Source organism: Coregonus lavaretus, assembly GCF_964263955.1.
Source record: "Coregonus lavaretus genome assembly, chromosome: 7".
Taxonomy (NCBI): Eukaryota; Metazoa; Chordata; class Actinopteri; order Salmoniformes; family Salmonidae; genus Coregonus; species Coregonus lavaretus.
Window position 1 is genome coordinate 16,180,226 of NC_139994.1, and position 25,847 is coordinate 16,206,072.

The 25,847-nt window shown below is 46.8% G+C and overlaps 1 protein-coding gene across 1 annotated transcript in view; it reads left to right on the top strand.

Annotated features, from left to right (window-relative positions):
* The window catches only part of LOC311132194 (thrombospondin type-1 domain-containing protein 7A-like), a gene marked incomplete at both ends in the record, with an annotated part of 209,378 nt that overhangs the window by 23,301 nt on the left and 160,230 nt on the right, over nucleotides 1–25,847 (top strand).

Below are 25,847 nucleotides of genomic sequence, written 5' to 3' on the forward strand. Positions count from 1 at the left end.
TCTGTCCACAGCTGATTATCTCTGTCCACAGCTGAATACCTCTGTCCACAGCTGATTATCTCTGTCCACAGCTGATCATCTCTGTCCACAGCTGATCATCTCTGTCCACAGCCTGAGCCTGGTATCATACTGTAGGGATGGACCACTGATAGAACAGATAGATAGAACAAACAAGGGGGGGGGGTCAGTGGCTGGTTTTGATGTCTCACCTGCTGTGGAGACTTGGCTTTAAACTGGGAATTTCTTGCTGATAGACCGATTCTTTAACCTTAACTGGCCAGGGGGGTTGGAGCTTGGTGTAGAGCAGCGGGCTTCAGATAGACTGGTTTAAAGGAGTCGGAGTCCTGCTTTATTCACTGTATCCACTGGGCAGTGGACACAATTTATCTTAATCTCTTTTTCGCTCACTCTCTCTTTCTCTATCTCTCCATCTATTCCCCCCCCCCACCCCATTCCTCCCTCCCACCTCCCAGAGAGCATCAAACGTTTGTAGCACTGTTTTAATTCTGGGTTTAGATGTGTATCTATGAGTGTGTAGAGTCATTTCAGACTATGATTGGGAGGGTCAATGGGACGTTGTATAGATATTCTCAGCAGGAGGGGAGAGGTAAGAGAGAAGCCGCCGCCTGGAAGGAAGGTTAGGCAAAGTCCAGACAAACTGTTCTAAAGCCACAGATAACCATCAAAGATACTTGGCTTCTTCACAGGTAGTCAAGCACTGTCTGAAACAAGAATGCAACTGTACAAGAGGGGACGTGTGTTGTTGTGCAGAGGGTTATGAGTTCGAGCCCGGGTCAGAACAGAATGCAGTCTGTTCCAACTTCATTGCAATTTAGATAATTTTGTCACTAGTGAAGCAGCTGAATTTAGGGTTACCACCACAGATGTCATATTTTAATCTCCAATTGAAAACTCTCCACCTCTCTATGCTCTGTTGTAATACTATGTGCTGTTCCCAAAAGCAAGTTCCCTGCTAGCTAACCCACCCCTGACCTGCTCCTCACCTCACTGGCACCGCTTCTGAAGGGCACACACTCACAGTACACAACGCTTCCCATATTTAGAAACAATGGGCATTCATCTAAAGTTTCTCATTCATTTGCATGCTATTGTTTGGCTGTTTCCTTTATTTGTCCTGTGTTCTGGGCTCCTAGTAAAATACTCAGGTGGCTTTTCCTCAAAGGTCTCAGAAATGCCACACTGTGAGAGGGTGTAGTATGGGCATTAGTACCCTGGGGATCTGACAACAAAGTGTCCAGCCTCCCTGTGGTTTTCTGGGAACTTTGTCCTTTTACCATATGGTTAATAACCAGTGGTTCCCAACCCTTTTTTTGCTTACTGTACCACCAATTGAATGTTGCTCTGCCTGGAGTACCCCTGAAGTACCCCCGTGCATTTTACCAGTAGGCCTATGGAATCATGAGTCTTCTCAAGTACCCCCAGGGGTCCTAGTACCTCTGATTGGGACCCATTGGTCTAAATTGTTTACTTTTTACTAACAGCTTTGTGGTTGCAGGTGCAAAACACAACTGAGAAAGAGCATTGTGTCTATAGATTTAAATATATATAATTTTAAATATATGTTTCAGGTTTTTCCACTTTATTTAGACAGTAAGGAATTCAGAGGGGAGACAGGCAAGTGGTAGAGAAATAGTGGGAAGGATAGACACTGGGATTGAACCCCGGTCTCCGGTGGGGAGTCGTATGTGTTACTTATGCCGGGGAGTGTTACCACTACAACGCGGCTGTGCACTATAGGTGACTTCTTATCTACTGTAATAACAGAGATGTTGCTTACCATAGTGCTTAAACACTTCCCATTTATTCTATTTGATAAGGCTGCACACCTTATGTAGTGTTGTATTGTATGCAGTGTTGATGACGTGACGAGCTTACCTAAGTGACTTCTATTCTGCCTGCATTTTTAATCAGCTATTCTAGTGGTGAGGAAGTGGTGGGGTTTCGCCCAAGGGTACAATACATATTCTATCAGTGGTCTTCCTCCCACAAACAGTCATCGTATGGGGAATATTGTTTACCCCCACAAACCCACAATAAACCAGCAATACTTGTTTAATTGCTCACAGCTGTGAGTATTATGGTGTCCATATCAGGACTCCCAAGGACATGTGACTATTTCCTAATATGGACACCGTAGCTGTTTTTTGTTAGCGTACTTTATGAAATAAAGATAATCCCAATCACCGAAATGCACAAGTAGAACCCCAAACAGACTCAGAGTCAGTCTGACAGTGTATCCAGTGTGTTATAACAGTGCTGTTTTACAGTGTAATACAGCCTTGTCCTTTCCTTCACCCCGTAAAGCACGAATCAAAGAGGTGGTGAATTCATTCATCTTCAGCTCAAAATGAAAGACGACAGCTAGGCTGCCCCATATTGCAACCAGCAACCTCCTCCAATCTTCCCTCCATCCTCCCTCCTCTCCAGGCTCAATCCTCCCATCCAGGTCTCTTAGGAGTACTTAGGGCATTGTGGGTAATTCCATCCAGACCACCGAGACAATTACATTTCCTCCTAAAAAACCCAAAACTCATTGTATATCCCCCTCTGAATAACCTCTCTCTACTAAACGGGACACACACACATAGTTTAATTAAGGTTTTCCTCAGATGGATTGCGTGTAGCCCTAATATCGTGACCACTCAGGCGTGAGTATACAATTATTAGCCAATTAAATTATCCATTGTTCCTCTACAACAATGGAGGTTGTTTGTTTGTTTGGCTTTATAAGGGACCTGTGGGTTCTCAAAGGCTTGGCTAAGCAGCCAAGTGCTGTTGTTGTGTTTATTTGTTTGTTATTGTGTTCTTCAGTACTAGATAGGCTTTACAGGAGCCAATTAAAATGGTTTAGTGAGCGGTGATGAAGGCCTGTGTCATCAATTGATGTTGAATGCCCTGCAAAACCTACAAATCCTACTGTATTCCAAGCCATGTTGCTCAGTCTGACTTGTTCATAAAACCAGATTCAATGTTTTAAGTTTCAAGTTTTTAATGTCACGTGCACAAGTACAGTGAAATGCCTTTCTTGCATGCTCCAAACCCAACGATGCAGTAATCAATATCAATGTAGCACTGAAAATAACATAAGGTAGAACAAAAACCCAATAAATAAAAATAAGAAATAAGAAGAACAGGAGAAAGTAAGAAGCTATATACAGGGTCAATTCTCATACTATGTTTACAATGTTCAGGGATACTGGACTGATATAGGTAGATATGTATAGGTGTAAGGTGACTAGGCATCAGGATATGTGATAATCAGAGTAGCAGCAGCGTAAATGATGATTGTATGTGAGTGGGTGTGCGTGTGTGTAGAGTCAGTATAAATGTGTGTGAATGTTATGTGTGTGTTGGAGTGTCAGTGTGCATGAGTGTGTAAAGTCCTGTGAGTGTGCATAGAGACAGTGCAAACATAAAAGTAAATCTTGACTACATGGGTCTAGCAATGGTCTTAGAAAAGCTACCAGATATGCCACCTTGGGAATTGTGCCCAAGCAACATAGGTTAACTTCTTGTAGATGAGAACAAGTCGATTGACTTTGCTGGTGAAAGAATGGTTAAATGAAACCCAAACTTCTATTCCTGATAATATAAGCTGGAACTTCCTATAGATTCAGATATTACAGTGGGAACATTTGAATTTGCTGATCTCACACTGTGTCAATAAAACATTTTGTCAGCGTGCATCCATGAATGTTAACGCCATTATCTCCAGTTTTAATCATCCAGTATATCTCTGTAATCACATTATTCAGGTTAAAACACAACGAGAGGGCAAGAGAACAGAGACAGAAAGTGTAGCGTCTCGCTGTGCAAAACTATTGGCTTAGCGGGGCGCACAGTGGGTGTGATCAGCGCAGGTGGGTGTGTACCGGTAGGCCTATATGCAAAAATGTCTTACACTTATGTAGGTCTAAAGCAGGAATGGGCAATTTTGATGGGGGTGGGGGCCACAAAAAAACGGAACTCATCATGAGAGGATGGAGTAGCTCGTGGGTCTGCGTACCCACATCACCCCCTTGTGACAGTGAAGAGAAAAAACGTATTTTACATATTTTGCCAGGGGGCGGAGAGAAGATTTAGCAATTTTATAACTAATTTCATGCAATTCTACTCATTTTGACATGTGGGGGAGAGAAAAATGTGCAGTTTTACAGCTAATTTCCTGCAATTCTACACATTTTGCCATAGGGTGGAGGCAAACGCTTGCAGTTTTTAATATGATAACTGATGATCAATGGGCCCCACCCCGGTCGGTAATTCGATCATGCTTACTACAAGTTTAGATAACTGGCCACTAGGCTATTCTATTATTCTAACTCTCAACAGTAAATTGAGACCCAGACTGAGTTCCCCCCAAAAAATAAAGGTCAGCGGGCCTACAAAAGGGGGGCCGTGGGCCGCATGGCCGCCAGTTGCCCTTGTCAGTTGCCCTGGTCTAAATTATGATTACATTGGTTGTGTTGTTTTTGTTGCTCTGACATGGAACCATCTTCATGAGTACGGTGTACAATGATTGACTCAAGGAGGGGTGAGGCTTGATGTTGAGGGTTTTGGGTGGCAGGTAGCCTAGCGGTTAAGAGCATTGGGCCAGTAACCGAAAGGTCGCTGGTTCGAATGCCCAAGCCAACTAGGTGGAAAATCTGTTTATGTGCCCTTGAGCAAGGCACTTAACCCTAATTGTTCCTGTAAGTCACTTTGGATAAGAGTGTCTGCTAAATGACTAAAATGTATAATAAAAAAAAAATGTTTCCTCAAATGTACTCCGTTCATAAGCAATATGGTGAACAGTCAATAGACAAAGGTGGAGCTATTAACATATTGTTTACCTATCCAACCCTTTCAGATGTATTGCTATTGGACATTGCCCAAGACTGACCTATGAATTGACATGAATCCCACCCCCCATAACTTTCTTCCTGCTCATGTCTCCTGGGATTACCCATGACTCCATTAGGGTTCGGGCGGGTAGGTGAATATCACTGGAGGGCAATAGATCCATCCCTCAGCCAGGCAGCCAGGCCATGAAATGATGCATTAACATTAAATATTTTAAAAGCTATTGTCTGACAACGGTGCCCTCCAAAAGAGTAATGTGTTCTTGGAGAGCAGATTTGTCATTTTACATTCATGATGTTAGCTGGCTACGGCTGGGAAAACAACAACAGAGACTACTCACTGCCCACCACTTCCAACCCCCAAATGAAAAATAGTTCAGTGACTGTCCATTTAAAGGACATAGCAGAGAGTTAGCCATTAGAGTGTATGTTCCACCTTGAATAATCGGAATGCCCAGATATCAACTGTCATTCATGTCGAACATTGCAGCACTATAACACAATACAAAAATGCTAATATGTATCTTCTGGTAATGGCAGTGTCTGTTATAGCATGGCAAAATGACTGAAATCACAGGTCCTCGTGTAAGCCAATAGCCACACACTAGTCACATCCCATCCCACTCGTTATAGCACTGTTAGCACCTCCACCCATTAGACAGATCCACCTGCAGAGCAACACTCCTCCACCCTGCTAATTCACAGGCATCATTAAGCCACGCTGCACAACTGTGCACATTAATATTTCAATAAAAGCTGTATGCTAATGCTCTCTATGTTAATGTACAATAGTAAGTACAGTGGCAGCATGGTTGGTGTATTTGAAAATGTTCACAAGCCCCATGCAGCATGTGAGGAGGGAGTTATGAATATTAAAAAGAAAGAAGAAATCAATCAAGGGAATTTTGATAGAGATTCTTATCTATAGGGAAGCTGAAGCTCAATGGATCTACAGTATAGCACTCTATAAGATCTTGTCGACAGTATTGTAATGTTGATAATCTGATACATTCTCAGACATACGGAAAAGCATATCACACACACTAGGAACTTTGTTCTTGTCACTTTCATCTTTTGATGTCAATGTTTTATGGTATGCTTTATTACTTCAACAGAGAGGAGGGAAGTCCCATTACATCTAATATTTACAGTGTTTCTATAATGTATTTGTAATGCTCAACACACTCTTCACTTGCGTCATGATGATCATCAGCAGCTAAATACAGCATGGATGGAGAACAACGTGTTATGGCCAAGATGTGGCCCAGAACAACATGGCCTAGATCTTTATGGATGAGTCTGTAAAGTGGGCTAATCAACACCTACCCCTAGTACAACCTTCTTCTCTCCTCCTCCTCCTCCTCCTCCTCCCCCACCCATCCCTACCTCCCCTATACAGCACTCTATGCCATCCCCTTATAGCCCTCCCCATCCCCTCTTCTCCTCACTTCCTGACCACATCTATTTTCCTCCCCATGCCCATCCCCATACATACACACACACACACACACACACACACAAACACACAAACAAACACACCAAGCGCCACAAACACACACCAAGCACCACACACCAAGCACCACACAAACAATCAAACAAATACACACTAGCGCATGCTTACCCACAAGGGAGGATAAATCATTTTGATATGGTTACAGTATACATTTCCAGAGGCATTCAGATACATTTCATTTTGAGTATTAAACATGCTATATAAATCCCTTTAGCTAGCGAGCATGGTGGAGATGGTACAGTTGAGAATGTGTTGCAGATAGAGCAAGGTGGAGATGGTATGGTGGAGAATGTGTTGCAGATAGAGCATGGTGGAGATGGTAGGGTGGAGAATGTTTTGCAGATAGAGCGTGGTGGAGATGGTATGGTGGGGAATGTGTTGCAGATAGAGAGTGGTGGAGATGGTACGGTGGAGAATGTGTTGCAGATAGAGCATGGTAGAGATGGTATGGTGGAGAATGTGTTGCAGATAGAGCATGGTGGAGATGGTACGGTGGAGAATGTTGTGCAGATAGAGCATGGTGGAGAGGGTACAGTGGAGAATGTTTCGCAGATAGAGAATGGTGGAGATGGTACGGTGGAAAATGTGTTGCAGATAGAGCATGGTGGAGTTGGTACGGTGGAGAATGTGTTGCTGATAGAGTATGGTGGAGATGGTACAGTGGAGAATGTGTTGCAGATAGATTATGGTGGAGATGGTACGGTGGGGAATGTGTTGGAGATAGAGCATATTGGAGATGGTGCGGTGGGGAATATGTTGCAGACAGAGCATGGTGGAGATGGTACGGTGGAGAATGTGTTGCAGATAGAACATGGTGGAGATGGTACGATGGAGAATGTGTTGCAGATAGAGCATGGTGGAGATGGTACGGTGGAGAATGTGTTGCTGATAGAGCATGGTGGAGATGGTACGGTGGAGAAAGTGTTGCAGATAGATTATGGTGGAGATGGTACGGGTGGGGAATGTGTTGCAAATAGAGCATGGTGGAGATGGTACGGTGGAGAATGTTGTGCAGATATAGCTTGGTGGAGATGGTACGGTGGGGAATGTGTTGCAGATAGAGCTTGGTGGAGATGGTACGGTGGAGAATGTTGTGCAGATAGAGCATGGTGGAAATGGTAGGGTGGGGAATGTGTTGCAGATAGAGCATGGTGGAGATGGTACGGTGGAGAATGTGTTGCTGATAGAGCATGGTGGAGATGGTACGGTGGAGAAAGTGTTGCAAATAGATTATGGTGGAGATGGTACAGGTGGAGAATGTGTTGCAAATAGAGCATGGTGGAGATGGTACGGTGGAGAATGTTGTGCAGATATAGCTTGGTGGAGATGGTACGGTGGGGAATGTGTTGCAGATAGAGCTTGGTGGAGATGGTACGGTGGGGAATGTGTTGCAGATAGAGATTGGTGGAGATGGTACGGTGCAGAATGTTGTGCAGATAGAGAATGGTGGAAATGGTAGGGTGGGGAATGTGTTGCAGATAGAGCATGGTGGAGATGGTACGGTGGGGAATGTGTTGCAGATAGAGCATGGTGGAGATGGTACGGTGGAGAATGTGTTGCAGATAGAGAATGGAGGATATGGTACGGTGGAGAATGTGTTGCAGATAGAGCATGGTGGAAATGGTATGGTGGAAAATGTGTTGCAGATAGAACATGATGGAGATGGTACGGTGAGAAAATGTGTTGCAGATAGAGTATGGTGGAGATGGTACGATGAGAAAATGTGTTGCAGATAGAGTATGGTGGAGATGGTACGGTGGGGAAGGTGTTGCAGATAGAGCATGGTGGAGGTGGTACGGTGGAGAATGTTGTGCAGATAGAGCTTGGTGGAGATGGTACGGTGGAGAATGTTGTGCAGATATAGCTGGGTGGAGATGGTACGGTGGGGAATGTATTGCAGATAGAGCATGGTGGAGATGGTACGGTGGAGAATGTTGTGCAGAAAGAGCATGGTGGAAATGGTAGGGTGGGGAATGTGTTGCAGATAGAGCATGGTGGAGATTGTACGGTGGGGAATGTGTTGCAGATAGAAAATGGTGGAGATGGTACGGTGGAGAATGTGTTGCAGATAGAGCATGGTGGAGATGGTATGGTGGAAAATGTGTTGCAGATAGAGTATGGTGGAGATGGTACGTGGGGAATGTGTTGCAGATACAGCATGATGGAGATGGTACGGTGGAGAATGTTGTGCAGATAGAGCATGGTGGAAATGGTAGGGTGAGGAATGTGTTGCAGATAGAGCATGGTGGAGATGGTACGGTGGAGAATGTTGTGCAGATAGAGCATGGTGGAAATGGCAGGGTGGGGAATGTGTTGAAGATAGAGCATGGTGGAGACGGTACGGTGGGGATTGTGTTGCAGATAGAGCATGGTGGAGATGGTACGGTAGACAAAGTGTTGCAGATAGAGAATGGTGGAGATGGTACGGTGGAGAATGTTTCGCAGATAGAGAATGGTGGAGATGGTATGGTGGAAAATGTGTTGCAGATAGAACATGGTGGAGATGGTACAGTGAGAAAATGTGTTGCAGATAGAGTATGGTGGAGATGGTACGGTGAGAAAATGTGTTGCAGATAGAATATGGTGGAGATGGTACGGTGGGGAAGGTGTTGCAGATAGAGCATGGTGGAGATGGTACGGTGGGGAATGTGTTGCAGATAGAGATTGGTGGAGATGGTACGGTGCAGAATGTTGTGCAGATAGAGCATGGTGGAAATGGTAGGGTGGGGAATGTGTTGCAGATAGAGCATGGTGGAGATGGTACGGTGGGGAATGTGTTGCAGATAGAGCATGGTGGAGATGGTACGGTGGAGAATGTGTTGCAGATAGAGAATGGTGGATATGGTACGGTGGAGAATGTGTTGCAGATAGAGCATGGTGGAAATGTTATGGTGGAAAATGTGTTGCAGATAGAACATGATGGAGATGGTACGGTGAGAAAATGTGTTGCAGATAGAGTATGGTGGAGATGGTACGGTGAGAAAATGTGTTGCAGATAGAGTATGGTGGAGATGGTACGGTGGGGAAGGTGTTGCAGATAGAGCATGGTGGAGGTGGTACGGTGGAGAATGTTGTGCAGATAGAGCTTGGTGGAGATGGTACGGTGGAGAATGTTGTGCAGATATAGCTGGGTGGAGATGGTACGGTGGGGAATGTATTGCAGATAGAGCATGGTGGAGATGGTACGGTGGAGAATGTTGTGCAGAAAGAGCATGGTGGAAATGGTAGGGTGGGGAATGTGTTGCAGATAGAGCATGGTGGAGATTGTACGGTGGGGAATGTGTTGCAGATAGAAAATGGTGGAGATGGTACGGTGGAGAATGTGTTGCAGATAGAGCATGGTGGAGATGGTATGGTGGAAAATGTGTTGCAGATAGAGTATGGTGGAGATGGTACGTGGGGAATGTGTTGCAGATAGAGCATGATGGAGATGGTACGGTGGAGAATGTTGTGCAGATAGAGCATGGTGGAAATGGTAGGGTGGGGAATGTGTTGCAGATAGAGCATGGTGGAGATGGTACGGTGGAGAATGTTGTGCAGATAGAGCATGGTGGAAATGGCAGGGTGGGGAATGTGTTGAAGATAGAGCATGGTGGAGACGGTACGGTGGGGATTGTGTTGCAGATAGAGCATGGTGGAGATGGTACGGTAGACAAAGTGTTGCAGATAGAGAATGGTGGAGATGGTACGGTGGAGAATGTTTCGCAGATAGAGAATGGTGGAGATGGTATGGTGGAAAATGTGTTGCAGATAGAACATGGTGGAGATGGTACAGTGAGAAAATGTGTTGCAGATAGAGTATGGTGGAGATGGTACGGTGAGAAAATGTGTTGCAGATAGAATATGGTGGAGATGGTACGGTGGGGAAGGTGTTGCAGATAGAGCATGGTGGAGATGGTACGGTGGGGAATGTGTTGCAGATAGAGCTTGGTGGAGATGGTACGGTGGGGAATGTGTTGCAGATAGAGCATGGTGGAGATGGTACGGTGGAGAATGTTGTGCAGAAAGAGCATGGTGGAAATGGTAGGGTGGGGAATGTGTTGCAGATAGAGCATGGTGGAGATTGTACGGTGGGGAATGTGTTGCAGATAGAGCATGGTGGAGATGGTACGGTGGAGAATGTGTGGCAGAAAGAAAATGGTGGAGATGGTACGGTGGAGAATGTGTTGCAGATAGAGCATGGTGGAGATGGTATGGTGGAAAATGTGTTGCAGATAGAGTATGGTGGAGATGGTACGTGGGGAATGTGTTGCAGATAGAGCATGATGGAGATGGTACGGTGGAGAATGTTGTGCAGATAGAGCATGGTGGAAATGGTAGGGTGGGGAATGTGTTGCAGATAGAGCATGGTGGAGATGGTATGGTGGAAAATGTGTTGCAGATAGAGTATGGTGGAGATGGTACGTGGGGAATGTGTTGCAGATAGAGCATGATGGAGATGGTACGGTGGAGAATGTTGTGCAGATAGAGCATGGTGGAAATGGTAGGGTGGGGAATGTGTTGCAGAGAGAGCATGGTGGAGACGGTACGGTGGGGATTGTGTTGCAGATAGAGCATGGTGGAGATGGTACGGTAGACAAAGTGTTGCAGATAGAGAATGGTGGAGATGGTACGGTGGAGAATGTTTCGCAGATAGAGAATGGTGGAGATGGTATGGTGGAAAATGTGTTGCAGATAGAACATGGTGGAGATGGTACAGTGAGAAAATGTGTTGCAGATAGAGTATGGTGGAGATGGTACGGTGAGAAAATGTGTTGCAGATAGAATATGGTGGAGATGGTACGGTGGGGAAGGTGTTGCAGATAGAGCATGGTGGAGATGGTACGGTGGGGAATGTGTTGCAGATAGAGATTGGTGGAGATGGTACGGTGCAGAATGTTGTGCAGATAGAGCATGGTGGAAATGGTAGGGTGGGGAATGTGTTGCAGATAGAGCATGGTGGAGATGGTACGGTGGGGAATGTGTTGCAGATAGAGCATGGTGGAGATGGTACGGTGGAGAATGTGTTGCAGATAGAGAATGGTGGATATGGTACGGTGGAGAATGTGTTGCAGATAGAGCATGGTGGAAATGTTATGGTGGAAAATGTGTTGCAGATAGAACATGATGGAGATGGTACGGTGAGAAAATGTGTTGCAGATAGAGTATGGTGGAGATGGTACGGTGAGAAAATGTGTTGCAGATAGAGTATGGTGGAGATGGTACGGTGGGGAAGGTGTTGCAGATAGAGCATGGTGGAGGTGGTACGGTGGAGAATGTTGTGCAGATAGAGCTTGGTGGAGATGGTACGGTGGAGAATGTTGTGCAGATATAGCTGGGTGGAGATGGTACGGTGGGGAATGTATTGCAGATAGAGCATGGTGGAGATGGTACGGTGGAGAATGTTGTGCAGAAAGAGCATGGTGGAAATGGTAGGGTGGGGAATGTGTTGCAGATAGAGCATGGTGGAGATTGTACGGTGGGGAATGTGTTGCAGATAGAAAATGGTGGAGATGGTACGGTGGAGAATGTGTTGCAGATAGAGCATGGTGGAGATGGTATGGTGGAAAATGTGTTGCAGATAGAGTATGGTGGAGATGGTACGTGGGGAATGTGTTGCAGATAGAGCATGATGGAGATGGTACGGTGGAGAATGTTGTGCAGATAGAGCATGGTGGAAATGGTAGGGTGGGGAATGTGTTGCAGATAGAGCATGGTGGAGATGGTACGGTGGAGAATGTTGTGCAGATAGAGCATGGTGGAAATGGCAGGGTGGGGAATGTGTTGAAGATAGAGCATGGTGGAGACGGTACGGTGGGGATTGTGTTGCAGATAGAGCATGGTGGAGATGGTACGGTAGACAAAGTGTTGCAGATAGAGAATGGTGGAGATGGTACGGTGGAGAATGTTTCGCAGATAGAGAATGGTGGAGATGGTATGGTGGAAAATGTGTTGCAGATAGAACATGGTGGAGATGGTACAGTGAGAAAATGTGTTGCAGATAGAGTATGGTGGAGATGGTACGGTGAGAAAATGTGTTGCAGATAGAATATGGTGGAGATGGTACGGTGGGGAAGGTGTTGCAGATAGAGCATGGTGGAGATGGTACGGTGGGGAATGTGTTGCAGATAGAGCTTGGTGGAGATGGTACGGTGGGGAATGTGTTGCAGATAGAGCATGGTGGAGATGGTACGGTGGAGAATGTTGTGCAGAAAGAGCATGGTGGAAATGGTAGGGTGGGGAATGTGTTGCAGATAGAGCATGGTGGAGATTGTACGGTGGGGAATGTGTTGCAGATAGAGCATGGTGGAGATGGTACGGTGGAGAATGTGTGGCAGAAAGAAAATGGTGGAGATGGTACGGTGGAGAATGTGTTGCAGATAGAGCATGGTGGAGATGGTATGGTGGAAAATGTGTTGCAGATAGAGTATGGTGGAGATGGTACGTGGGGAATGTGTTGCAGATAGAGCATGATGGAGATGGTACGGTGGAGAATGTTGTGCAGATAGAGCATGGTGGAAATGGTAGGGTGGGGAATGTGTTGCAGAGAGAGCATGGTGGAGATGGTACGGTGGAGAATGTTGTGCAGATAGAGCATGGTGGAAATGGTAGGGTGGGGAATGTGTTGCAGATAGAGCATGGTGGAGATGGTACGGTGGTGACTGTGTTGTAGATAGAGCATGGTGGAGATGGTACGGTAGAGAAAGTGTTGCAGATAGAGAATGGTGGAGATGGTATGGTGGAAAATGTGTTGCAGATAGAACATGGTGGAGATGGTACAGTGAGAAAATGTGTTGCAGATAGAGTATGGTGGAGATGGTACGGTGAGAAAATGTGTTGCAGATAGAATATGGTGGAGATGGTACGGTGGGGAAGGTGTTGCAGATAGAGCATGGTGAAGGTGGTACGGTGGAGAATGTGTTGCAAATAGAGCAAGGTGGAGAAGGTACGGTGGGGAATGTGTTGCAGATAGAGCATGGTGGAGATGGTACGGTGGAGAATGTGTTGCAGATAGAACATGGAGTAGATGGTATGGTGGGGAATGTTTTGCAGATAGTGAATGGTGAATATGGTATGGTGGGGAATGTTTTGCAGATAGAGCATGTTGGAGAAGGTACAGTTGGGAATGTGTTGCAGATAGAGCATGGTGGAGAAGGAATGTGGGGAAAGTTTTGCAGATAGAGCATGGTGGAGATGGAATGGTGGGGAATGTTTTGCAGATAGAGAATGGTGGAGATGGTACAGTGGGGAATGTGTTGCAGATAGAGCATGGTGGAGATGGTACGATGGAGAATGTGTTGCAGATAGAGCATGGTGGAGATGTTACGGTGGGGAATGTGTTGCAGATAGAGCATGGTGGAGATGGTTCGGTGGGGAATGTGATGCAAATAGAGCATGGTGGGGATGGTAGGGTGGGGAATGTATTGCAGACAGAGCATGGTGGAGATGGTACATTGGGGAATATGTTGCAGATAGAGCATGGTGGAGATGGTGCGGTGGGGAATATGTTATAGACAGAGCATGGTGGAGATGGTACGGTCGAGAATGTGTTGCAGATAGATTATGGTGGAGATGGTACGGTGGGGAATGAATGCAGATAGAGCATGGTGGAGATGGTACGGTGAGAAAATGTGTTGCAGATAGAGTATGGTGGAGATGGTACTGTGAGAAATAGTGTTGCAGATAGAGCATGGTGGAGGTGGTACGGTGGAGAATGTGTTGCAGATAGAGCAAGGTGGAGAAGGTACGGTGGGGAATGTGTTGCAGATAGAGCATGGTGGAGATGGTACGGTGGGGAATGTGTTGCAGATAGAGCATGGTGGATATGGTGCGGTGGGGAATATGTTATAGACAGAGCATGGTGGAGATGGTACGGTGGAGAATGTGTTGCAGATAGAACATGGTGGAGATGGTACGGTGGGGAATGTTTTGCAGATATAGAATGGTGGAGATGGAACGGTGGGGAATGTTTTCCAGATAGAGCATGGTGGAGATGGGACGTTGCGGAATGTTTTGCAGATGGACATGGTGGAGATGGTACGGTGGAAAATGTGTTGCTGATAGAGAATGGTGGCGATGGTACGGTGGAAAATATGTTGCTGATAGAGAATGGTGGCGATGGTACGGTGGAAAATATGTTGCAGATAGAGCATGGTGGAGATGGTACGGTGGAAAATGTGTTGCTGATAGAGCATGGTGGAGATGGTACGGTTGGGAATGTGTTGCAGATAGAGCATGGTGTAGATGGTTCGGTGGGGAATGTGTTGCAAATAGAGCATGGTGGAGGTGGTAGGGTGGGGAATGTATTGCAGACAGATTATGGTGGAGATGGTACGGTGGGGAATATGTTGCAGATAGAGCATGGTGTAGTTGGTACGGTGGAGAATGTATTGCTGATAGAGCATGGTGGAGATGGTACGGTGGAGAATGTGTTGCAGATACATTATGGTGGAGATGGTACTGTGAGAAATAGTGTTGCAGATAGAGCATGGTGGAGGTGGTACGGTGGAGAATGTGTTGCAGATAGAGCAAGGTGGAGAAGGTACGGTGGGGACTGTGTTGCAGATAGAGCATGGTGGAGATGGTACGTGGGGAATGTGTTGCAGATAGAGCATGGTGGAGATGGTGCGGTGGGGAATATGTTATAGACAGAGCATGGTGGAGATGGTACGGTGGAGAATGTGTTGCAGATAGAACATGGTGGAGATGGTACGGTGGGGAATGTTTTGCAGATATAGAATGGTGGAGATGGAATGGTGGGGAATGTTTTCCAGATAGAGCATGGTGGAGATGGTACGTTGGGGAATGTTTTGCAGATGGACATGGTGGAGATGGTACGGTGGAAAATGTGTTGCTGATAGAGAATGGTGGCGATGGTACGGTGGAAAATATGTTGCTGATAGAGAATGGTGGCGATGGTACGGTGGAAAATATTTTGCAGATAGAGCATGGTGGAGATGGTACGGTGGAAAATGTGTTGCAGATAGAGCATGGTGGAGATGGTACGGTGGAGAATGTGTTGCTGATAGAGCATGGTGGAGATGGTACGGTGGAGAATGTGTTGCAGATAGAGTATGGTGGAGATGGTACGGTGAGAAAATGTGTTGCAGATAGAATATGGTGGAGATGGTACGGTGGGGAAGGTGTTGCAGATAGAGCATGGTGGAGGTGGTACGGTGGAGAATATGTTGCAGACAGAGCATGATGGAGATGGTACGGTGGAGAATGTGTTGCAGATAGAGCATGGTGGAGATGGTACGGTCGGGAATGTGTTGCCGATAGAACATGGTGGAGATGGTTAGAAGGGGAATGTGTTGCAAATAGAGCATGGTGGAGATGGTAGGGTGGGGAATGTATTGCAGACAGAGCATGGTGGAGATGGTACATTGGGGAATATGTTGCAGATAGAGCATGGTGGAGATGGTGCGGTGGGGAATATGTTATAGACAGAGCATGGTGGAGATGGTACGGTGGAGAATGTGTTGCTGATAGAGCATGGTGGAGATGGTACGGTCGAGAATGTGTTGCAGATAGATTATGGTGGAGATGGTACGGTGGGGAATGAATGCAGATAGAGCATGGTGGAGATGGTACGGTGAGAAAATGTGTTGCAGATATAGTATGGTGGAGATGGTACGGTGAGAAATAGTGTTGCAGATAGAGCATGGTGGAGGTGGTACGGTGGAGAATGTGTTGCAGATAGAGAAAGGTGGAGAAGGTACAGTGGGGAATGTGTTGCAGATAGAGCATGGTGGAGATGGTACGGTGGGGAATGTGTTGCAGATAGAGCATGGTGGAGATGGTGCGGTGGGGAATATGTTATAGACAGAGCATGGTGGAGATGGTACGGTGGAGAATGTGTTGCAGATAGAACATGGTGGAGATGATACGGTGGGGAATGTTTTGCAGATATAGAATGGAGGAGATGGAACGGTGGGGAATGTTTTCCAGATAGAGCATGGTGGAGATGGTACGTTGGGGAATGTGTTGCAGATAGAGCATGGTGGAGATGTTTCGGTGGGTAATGTGTTGCAAATAGAGCATGGTGGTGATGGTAGAGTGGGGAATGTATTGCAGACAGATTATGGTGGAGATGGTACGGTGGGGAATATGTTGCAGATAGAGCATGGTGTTGTTGGTACGGTGGAGAATGTGTTGCAGATACATTATGGTGGAGATGGTACGGTGGGGAATGTAATGCAGATAGAGCATGGTGGAGATGGTACGGTGAGAAAATGTGTTGCAGAAAGAGTATGGTGGAGATGGTACGGTGAGAAATAGTGTTGCAGATAGAGCATGGTGGAGATGGTACGGTGGAAAATGTGTTGCAGATAGAACATGGTGGAGATGGTAGGGTGGGGAATGTATTGCAGACAGATTATGGTGGAGATGGTACGGTGGGGAATATGTTGCAGATAGAGCATGGTGTAGTTGGTACGGTGGAGAATGTATTGCTGATAGAGCATGGTGGAGATGGTACGGTGGAGAATGTGTTGCAGATACATTATGGTGGAGATGGTACGGTCGGGAATGTAATGCAGATAGAGCATGGTGGAGATGGTACGGTGAGAAAATGTGTTGCAGATAGTGTATGGTGGAGATGGTACGGTGAGAAATAGTGTTGCAGATAGAGCATGGTGGAGATGGTACGGTGGAAAATATGTTGCAGATAGAACATGGTGGAGATGGTACGATGGAGAATGTGTTGCAGATAGAGCATGGTGGAGATGGTACAGTGGAAAATGTGTTGCAGATAGAGCATGGTGGAGATGGTACGGTGGAGAATGTGTTGCTGATAGAGCATGGTGGAGATGGTACGGTGGAGAATGTGTTGCAGATATATTATGGTGGAGATGGTATGGTGGGGAATGCGTTGCAGATAGAGCATGGTGGAGATGGTACGGTGGAGAATGTTGTGCAGATAGAGCTTGGTGGAGATTGTACGGTTGGGAATGTGTTACAGATGGAGCATGGTGGAGGTGGTACGGTGGATAATGTTGTGCAGATAGAGCATGGTGGAGATGGTATGGTGGAGAATGTGTTGCAGATAGATTATGGTGGAGATGGTATGGTGGGGAATGCGTTGCAGATAGAGCATGGTGGAAATGGTAGGGTGGGGAATGTGTTGCAGACAGAGCATGGTGGAGATGGTACAGTGGGGAATGTGTGGCAGATAGAGCAAGGTGGAGATGGTACGGTGGGGAATATGCTGCAGATAGAGCATGGTGGGGATGGTATGGTGGAGAATGTGTTGCAGATAGAGCATGGTGGAGATGGTACGGTGGAGAAGATGTTGCAGAAAGAGCATGGTGGAGATGGTACGGTGGAGAATGTTGTGCAGATAGAGCATGGTGGAGATGGTACGGTGGAGAATGTGTTGCAGATAGGGCATGGTGGAGATGGTACGGTGGATAATGTGTTGCAGATAGAGCATGGTGGAGTTGGTACGGTGGAGAATGTGTTGCTGATAGAGTATGGTGGAGATGGTTCAGAGAAGAATGTGTTGCAGATAGATTATGGTGGAGATGGTACGGTGGGGAATGTGTTGCAGATAGAGCATGGTGGAGGTGGTACAGTGGAGAATGTGTTGCAGATAGAGAAAGGTGGAGATGGTACGGTGGGGAATGTGCTGCAGATAGAGCATGGTGGAGATGGTACGGTGGAGAATATTGTGCAGATAGAGCATGGTTGAAATGGTACGATGGAGAATGTGTTGCAGATAGAGCATGGTGGAGATGGTGCAGTGGATAATGTGTTGCAGATAGAGCATGGTGGAGATGGTACGGTGGAGAATGTGTTGCTGATAGAGCATGGTGGAGATGGTACGGTGGAGAAAGTGTTGCAGATAGATTATGGTGGAGATGGTACGGGTGGGGAATGTGTTGCAGATAGAGCATGGTGGAGATGGTACGGTGGAGAATGTTGTGCAGATATAGCTTGGTGGAGATGGTACGGTGGGGAATGTGTTGCAGATAGAGCTTGTTGGAGATGGCACGGTGGAGAATGTTGTGCAGATAGAGCATGGTGGAAATGGTAGGGTGGGGAATTTGTAGCAGATAGAGCATGGTGGAGATGGTACGGTGGGGAATGTGTTGCAGATAGAGCATGGTGGAGATGGTACGGTGGAGAATGTGTTGCAGATAGAGAATGGTGGATATGGTACGGTGGAGAATGTGTTGCAGATAGAGCATGGTGGAGATGGTATGGTGGAAAATGTGTTGCAGATAGAACATGATGGAGATGGTACGGTGAGAAAATGTGTTGCAGATATAGTATGGTGGAGATGGTACGGTGAGAAAATGTGTTGCATATAGAGTATGGTGGAGATGGTACGGTGGGGAAGGTGTTGCAGATAGAGCATGGTGTAGGTGGTACTGATGAGAATGTTGTGCAGATAGAGCTTGGTGGAGATGGTACGGTGGAGAATGTTGTGCAGATATAGCTTGGTGGAGATGGTACGGTGGGGAATGTGTTGCAGATAGAGCATGGTGGAGATGGTACGGTGGAGAATGTTGTGCAGAAAGAGCATGGTGGAAATGGTAGGGTGGGGAATGTGTTGCAGATAGATCAAGGTGGAGATTGTACGGTGGGGAATGTGTTGCAGATAGAGCATGGTGGAGATGGTACGGTGGAGAATGTGTTGCAGATAGAGAATGGTGGAGATGGTACGGTGGAGAATGTGTTGCAGATAGAGCATGGTGGAGATGGTATGGTGGAAAATGTGTGGCAGATAGAGTATGGTGGAGATGGTACGGTGGGGAATGTGTTGCAGATAGAGCATGATGGAGATGGTACGGTGGAGAATGTTGTGCAGATAGAGCATGGTGGAAATGGTAGGGTGGGGAATGTGTTGCAGATAGAGCATGGTGGAGATGGTACGGTGGAGAATGTTGTGCAGATAGAGCATGGTGGAAATGGAAGGGTGGGGAATGTGTTGCTGATAGCGCATGGTGGAGATGGTACGGTGGAGAATGTTGTGCAGATAGAGCATGGTGGAAATGGAAGGGTGGGGAATGTGTTGCTGATAGCGCATGGTGGAGATGGTACGGTGGGGAATGTGTTGCCTATAGAGCATGGTGGAGATGGTACGTTAGAGAAAGTGTTGCAGATAGAGAATGGTGGAGATGGTACGGTGGAGAATGTTTCGCAGATAGAGAATGGATGAGATGGTATGGTGGAAAATGTGTTGCAGATAGAACATGTTGGAGATGGTACAGTGAGAAAATGTGTTGCAGATAGAGTATGGTGGAGATGGTACGGTGAGAAAATGTGTTGCAGATAGAATATGGTGGAGATGGTACGGTGGGGAAGGTGTTGCAGATAGAGCATGGTGGAGGTGGTACGGTGGAGAATATGTTGCAGACAGAGCATGATGGAGATGGTACGGTGGAGAATGTGTTGCAGATAGAGCATGGTGGAGATGGTACGGTGGGGAATGTGTTGCAGATAGAACATGGTGGAGATGGTTCGAAGGGGAATGTGTTGCAAATAGAGCATGGTGGAGATGGTAGGGTGGGGAATGTATTGCAGACAGAGCATGGTGGAGATGGTACATTGGGGAATATGTTGCAGATAGAGCATGGTGGAGATGGTGCGGTGGGGAATATGTTATAGACAGAGCATGGTGGAGATGGTACGGTGGAGAATGTGTTGCTGATAGAGCATGGTGGAGATGGTACGGTCGAGAATGTGTTGCAGATAGAATATGGTGGAGATGGTACGGTGGGGAATGAATGCAGATAGAGCATGGTGGAGATGGTACGGTGAGAAAATGTGTTGCAGATATAGTATGGTGGAGATGGTACTGTGAGAAATAGTGTTGCAGATAGAGCATGGTGGAGGTGGTACGGTGGAGAATGTGTTGCAGATAGAGCAAGGTGGAGAAGGTACAGTGGGGAATGTGTTGCAGATAGAGCATGGTGGAGATGGTACGGTGGGGAATGTGTTGCAGATAGAGCATGGTGGAGATGGTGCGGTGGGGAATATGTTATAGACAGAGCATGGTGGAGATGGTACGGTGGAGAATGTGTTGCAGATAGAACATGGTGGAGATGATACGGTGGGGAATGTTTTGCAGATATAGAATGGAGGAGATGGAACGGTGGGGAATGTTTTCCAGATAGAGCATGGTGGAGATGGTACGTTGGGGAATGTGTTGCAGATAGAGCATGGTGGAGATGTTTCGGTGGGTAATGTGTTGCAAATAGAGCATGGTGGAGATGGTAGAGTGGGGAATGTATTGCAGACAGATTATGGTGGAGATGGTACGGTGGGGAATATGTTGCAGATAGAGCATGGTGTAGTTGGTACGGTGGAGAATGTGTTGCTGATAGAGCATGGTGGAGATGGTACGGCAGAGAATGTGTTGCAGATACATTATGGTGGAGATGGTACGGTGGGGAATGTAATGCAGATAGAGCATGGTGGAGATGGTACGGTGAGAAAATGTGTTGCAGATAGAGTATGGTGGAGATGGTACGGTGAGAAATAGTGTTGCAGATAGAGCATGGTGGAGATGGTACGGTGGAAAATGTGTTGCAGATAGAACATGGTGGAGATGGTATTATGGAGAATGTGTTGCAGATAGAGCATGGTGGAGATGGTACAGTGGAAAATGTGTTGCAGATAGAGCATGGTGGAGATGGTACGGTGGAGAATGTGTTGCAGATAGATTATGGTGGAGATGGTATGGTGGGGAATGCGTTGCAGATAGAGCATGGTGGAGATGGTACGGTGGAGAATGTTGTGCAGATAGAGCTTGGTGGAGATTGTACGGTTGGGAATGTGTTACAGATAGAGCATGGTGGAGATGGTACGGTTGGGAATGTGTTGCAGATAGAGCATGGTGGAGATGGTTCGGTGGAGAATGTGTTGCAAATAGAGCATGGTGGAGATGGTAGGGTGGGGAATGTGTTAAAGATAGAGCTTGGTGGAGATGGTACGGTGCAGAATGTTGTGCAGATAGAGTATGGTGGAGATGGTACGGTGGGGAATGTGTTGCAGATAGAGCATGGTGGAGATGGTGCGGTGGGGAATATGTTATAGACAGAGCATGGTGGAGTTGGTACGGTGGAGAATGTGTTGCTGATAGAGCATGGTGGAGATGGTACGGTGGAGAATGTGTTGCAGATAGATTATGGTGGAGATGGTATGGTGGGGAATGCGTTGCAGATAGAGCATGGTGGAGATGGTACGGTGGAGAATGTTGTGCAGATAGAGCTTGGTGGAGATTGTACGGTTGGGAATGTGTTACAGATGGAGCATGGTGGAGGTGGTACGGTGGAGAATGTTGTGCAGATAGAGCATGGTGGGGATGGTATGGTGGAGAATATGTTGCAGATATATTATGGTGGAGATGGTATGGTGGGGAATGCGTTGCAGATAGAGCATGGTGGAAATGGTAGGGTGGGGAATGTGTTGCAGACAGAGCATGGTGGAGATGGTACAGTGGGGAATGTGTGGCAGATAGAGCAAGGTGGAGATGGTACGGTGGGGAATGTGCTGCAGATAGAGCATGGTGGGGATGGTATGGTGGAGAATGTGTTGCTGATAGAGCATGGTGGAGATGGTACGGTGGAGAATATGTTGCAGAAAGAGCATGGTGGAGATGGTACGGTGGAGAATGTTGTGCAGATAGAGCATGGTGGAGATGGTACGGTGGAGAATGTGTTGCAGATAGGGCATGGTGGAGATGGTACGGTGGAGAATGTGTTGCAGATAGAGCATGGTGGAGTTGGTACGGTGGAGAATGTGTTGCTGATAGAGTATGGTGGAGATGGTTCAGAGCAGAATGTGTTGCAGATAGATTATGGTGGAGATGGTACGGTGGGGAATGTGTTGCAGATAGAGCATGGTGGAGGTGGTACAGTGGAGAATGTGTTGCAGATAGAGAAAGGTGGAGATGGTAAGGTGGGGAATGTGCTGCAGATAGAGCATGGTGGAGATGGTACGGTGGAGAATATTGTGCAGATAGAGCATGGTTGAAATGGTACGATGGAGAATGTGTTGCAGATAGAGCATGGTGGAGATGGTGCAGTGGATAATGTGTTGCAGATAGAGCATGGTGGAGATGGTACGGTGGAGAATGTGTTGCTGATAGAGCATGGTGGAGATGGTACGGTGGAGAAAGTGTTGCAGATAGATTATGGTGGAGATGGTACGGTGGAGAATGTTGTGCAGATATACCTTGGTGGAGATGGTACGGTGGGGAATGTGTTGCAGATAGAGCTTGGTGGAGATGGTACGGTGGAGAATGTTGTGCAGATAGAGCATGGTGGAAATGGTAGGGTGGGGAATGTGTAGCAGATAGAGCATGGTGGAGATGGTACGGTGGAGAATGTGTTGCAGATAGAGAATGGTGGATATGGTACGGTGGAGAATGTGTTGCAGATAGAGCATGGTGGAGATGGTATGGTGGAAAATGTGTTGCAGATAGAACATGATGGAGATGGTACGGTGAGAAAATGTGTTGCAGATATAGTATGGTGGAGATGGTACGGTGAGAAAATGTGTTGCAGATATAGTATGGTGGAGATGGTACGGTGGGGAAGGTGTTGCAGATAGAGCATGGTGTAGGTGGTACTGTGGAGAATGTTGTGCAGATAGAGCTTGGTGGAGATGGTACGGTGGAGAATGTTGTGCAGATATAGCTTGGTGGAGATGGTACGGTGGGGAATGTGTTGCAGATATAGCATGGTGGAGATGGTACGGTGGAGAATGTTGTGCAGAAAGAGCACTGTGGAAATGGTAGGGTGGGGAATGTGTTGCAGATAGAGCTAGGTGGAGATTGTACGGTGGGGAATGTGTTGCAGATAGAGCATGGTGGAGATGGTACGGTGGAGAATGTGTTGCAGATAGAGAATGGTGGAGATGGTACGGTGGAGAATGTGTTGCAGATAGAGCATGGTGGAGATGGTATGGTGGAAAATGTGTGGCAGATAGAGTATGGTGGAGATGGTACGGTGGGGAATGTGTTGCAGATAGAGCATGATGGAGATGGTACGGTGGAGAAAGTGTTGCAGATAGATTATGGTGGAGATGGTACGGTGGAGAATGTTGTGCAGATATAGCTTGGTGGAGATGGTACGGTGGGGAATGTGTTGCAGATAGAGCTTGGTGGAGATGGTACGGTGGAGAATGTTGTGCAGATAGAGCATGGTGGAAATGGTAGGGTGGGGAATGTGTAGCAGATAGAGCATGGTGGAGATGGTACGGTGGGGAATGTGTTGCAGATAGAGCATGGTGGAGATGGTACGGTGGAGAATGTGTTGCAGATAGAGAATGGTGGATATGGTACGGTGGAGAATGTGTTGCAGATAGAGCATGGTGGAGATGGTATGGTGGAAAATGTGTTGCAGATAGAACATGATGGAGATGTTACGGTGAGAAAATGTGTTGCAGATATAGTATGGTGGAGATGGTACGGTGAGAAAATGTGTTGCAGATAGAGTATGGTGGAGATGGTACGGTGGGGAAGGTGTTGCAGATAGAGCATGGTGTAGGTGGTACTGTGGAGAATGTTGTGCAGATAGAGCTTGGTGGAGATGGTACGGTGGATAATGTTGTGCAGATATAGCTTGGTGGAGATGGTACGGTGGGGAATTTGTTGCAGATATAGCATGGTGGAGATGGTACGGTGGAGAATGTTGTGCAGAAAGAGCATGGTGGAAATGGTAGGGTGGGGAATGTGTTGCAGATAGAGCTAGGTGGAGATTGTACGGTGGGGAATGTGTTGCAGATAGAGCATGGTGGAGATGGTACGGTGGAGAATGTGTTGCAGATAGAGAATGGTGGAGATGGTACGGTGGAGAATGTGTTGCAGATAGACCATGGTGGAGATGGTATGGTGGAAAATGTGTGGCAGATAGAGTATGGTGGAGATGGTACGGTGGGGAATGTGTTGCAGATAGACCATGATGGAGATGGTACGGTGGAGAATGTTGTGCAGATAGAGCATGGTGGAAATGGTAGGGTGGGGAATGTGTTGCAGATAGAGCATGGTGGAGATGGTACGGTGGAGAATGTTGTGCAGATAGAGCATGGTGGAAATGGTAGGGTGGGGAATGTGTTGCAGATAGCGTATGGTGGAGATGGTACGGTGGGGAATGTGTTGCAGATAGAGCATGGTGGAGATGGTACGTTAGAGAAAGTGTTGCAGATAGAGAATGGTGGAGATGGTACGGTGGAGAATGTTTCGCAGATAGAGAATGGATGAGATGGTATGGTGGAAAATGTGTTGCAGATAGAACATGTTGGAGATGGTACAGTGAGAAAATGTGTTGCAGATAGAGTATGGTGGAGATGGTACGGTGAGAAAATGTGTTGCAGATAGAATATGGTGGAGATGGTACGGTGGGGAAGGTATTGCAGATAGAGCATGGTGGAGGTGGTACGGTGGAGAATATGTTGCAGACAGAGCATGATGGAGATGGTACGGTGGAGAATGTGTTGCAGATAGAGCATGGTGGAGATGGTACGGTGGGGAATGTGTTGCAGATAGAACATGGTGGAGATGGTTCGAAGGGGAATGTGTTGCAAATAGAGCATGGTGGAGATGGTAGGGTGGGGAATGTATTGCAGACAGAGCATGGTGGAGATGGTACATTGGGGAATATGTTGCAGATAGAGCATGGTGGAGATGGTGCGGTGGGGAATATGTTATAGACAGATTATGGTGGAGATGGTACGGTGGAGAATGTGTTGCTGATAGAGCATGGTGGAGATGGTACGGTCGAGAATGTGTTGCAGATAGATTATGGTGGAGATGGTACGGTGGGGAATGAATGCAGATAGATCATGGTGGAGATGGTACGGTGAGAAAATGTGTTGCAGATATAGTATGGTGGAGATGGTACTGTGAGAAATAGTGTTGCAGATAGAGCATGGTGGAGGTGGTACGGTGGAGAATGTGTTGCAGATAGAGCAAGGTGGAGAAGGTACAGTGGGGAATGTGTTGCAGATAGAGCATGGTGGAGATGTTTCGGTGGGTAATGTGTTGCAAATAGAGCATGGTGGAGATGGTAGAGTGGGGAATGTATTGCAGACAGATTATGGTGGAGATGGTACGGTGGGGAATATGTTGCAGATAGACCATGGTGTAGTTGGTACGGTGGAGAATGTGTTGCTGATAGAGCATGGTGGAGATGGTACGGCAGAGAATGTGTTGCAGATACATTATGGTGGAGATGGTACGGTGGGGAATGTAATGCAGATAGAGCATGGTGGAGATGGTACGGTGAGAAAATGTGTTGCAGATAGAGTATGGTGGAGATGGTACGGTGAGAAATAGTGTTGCAGATAGAGCATGGTGGAGATGGTACGGTGGAAAATGTGTTGCAGATAGAACATGGTGGAGATGGTACGATGGAGAATGTGTTGCAGATAGAGCATGGTGGAGATGGTACAGTGGAAAATGTGTTGCAGATAGAGCATGGTGGAGATGGTACGGTGGAGAATGTGTTGCTGATAGAGAATGGTGGAGATGGTACGGTGGAGAA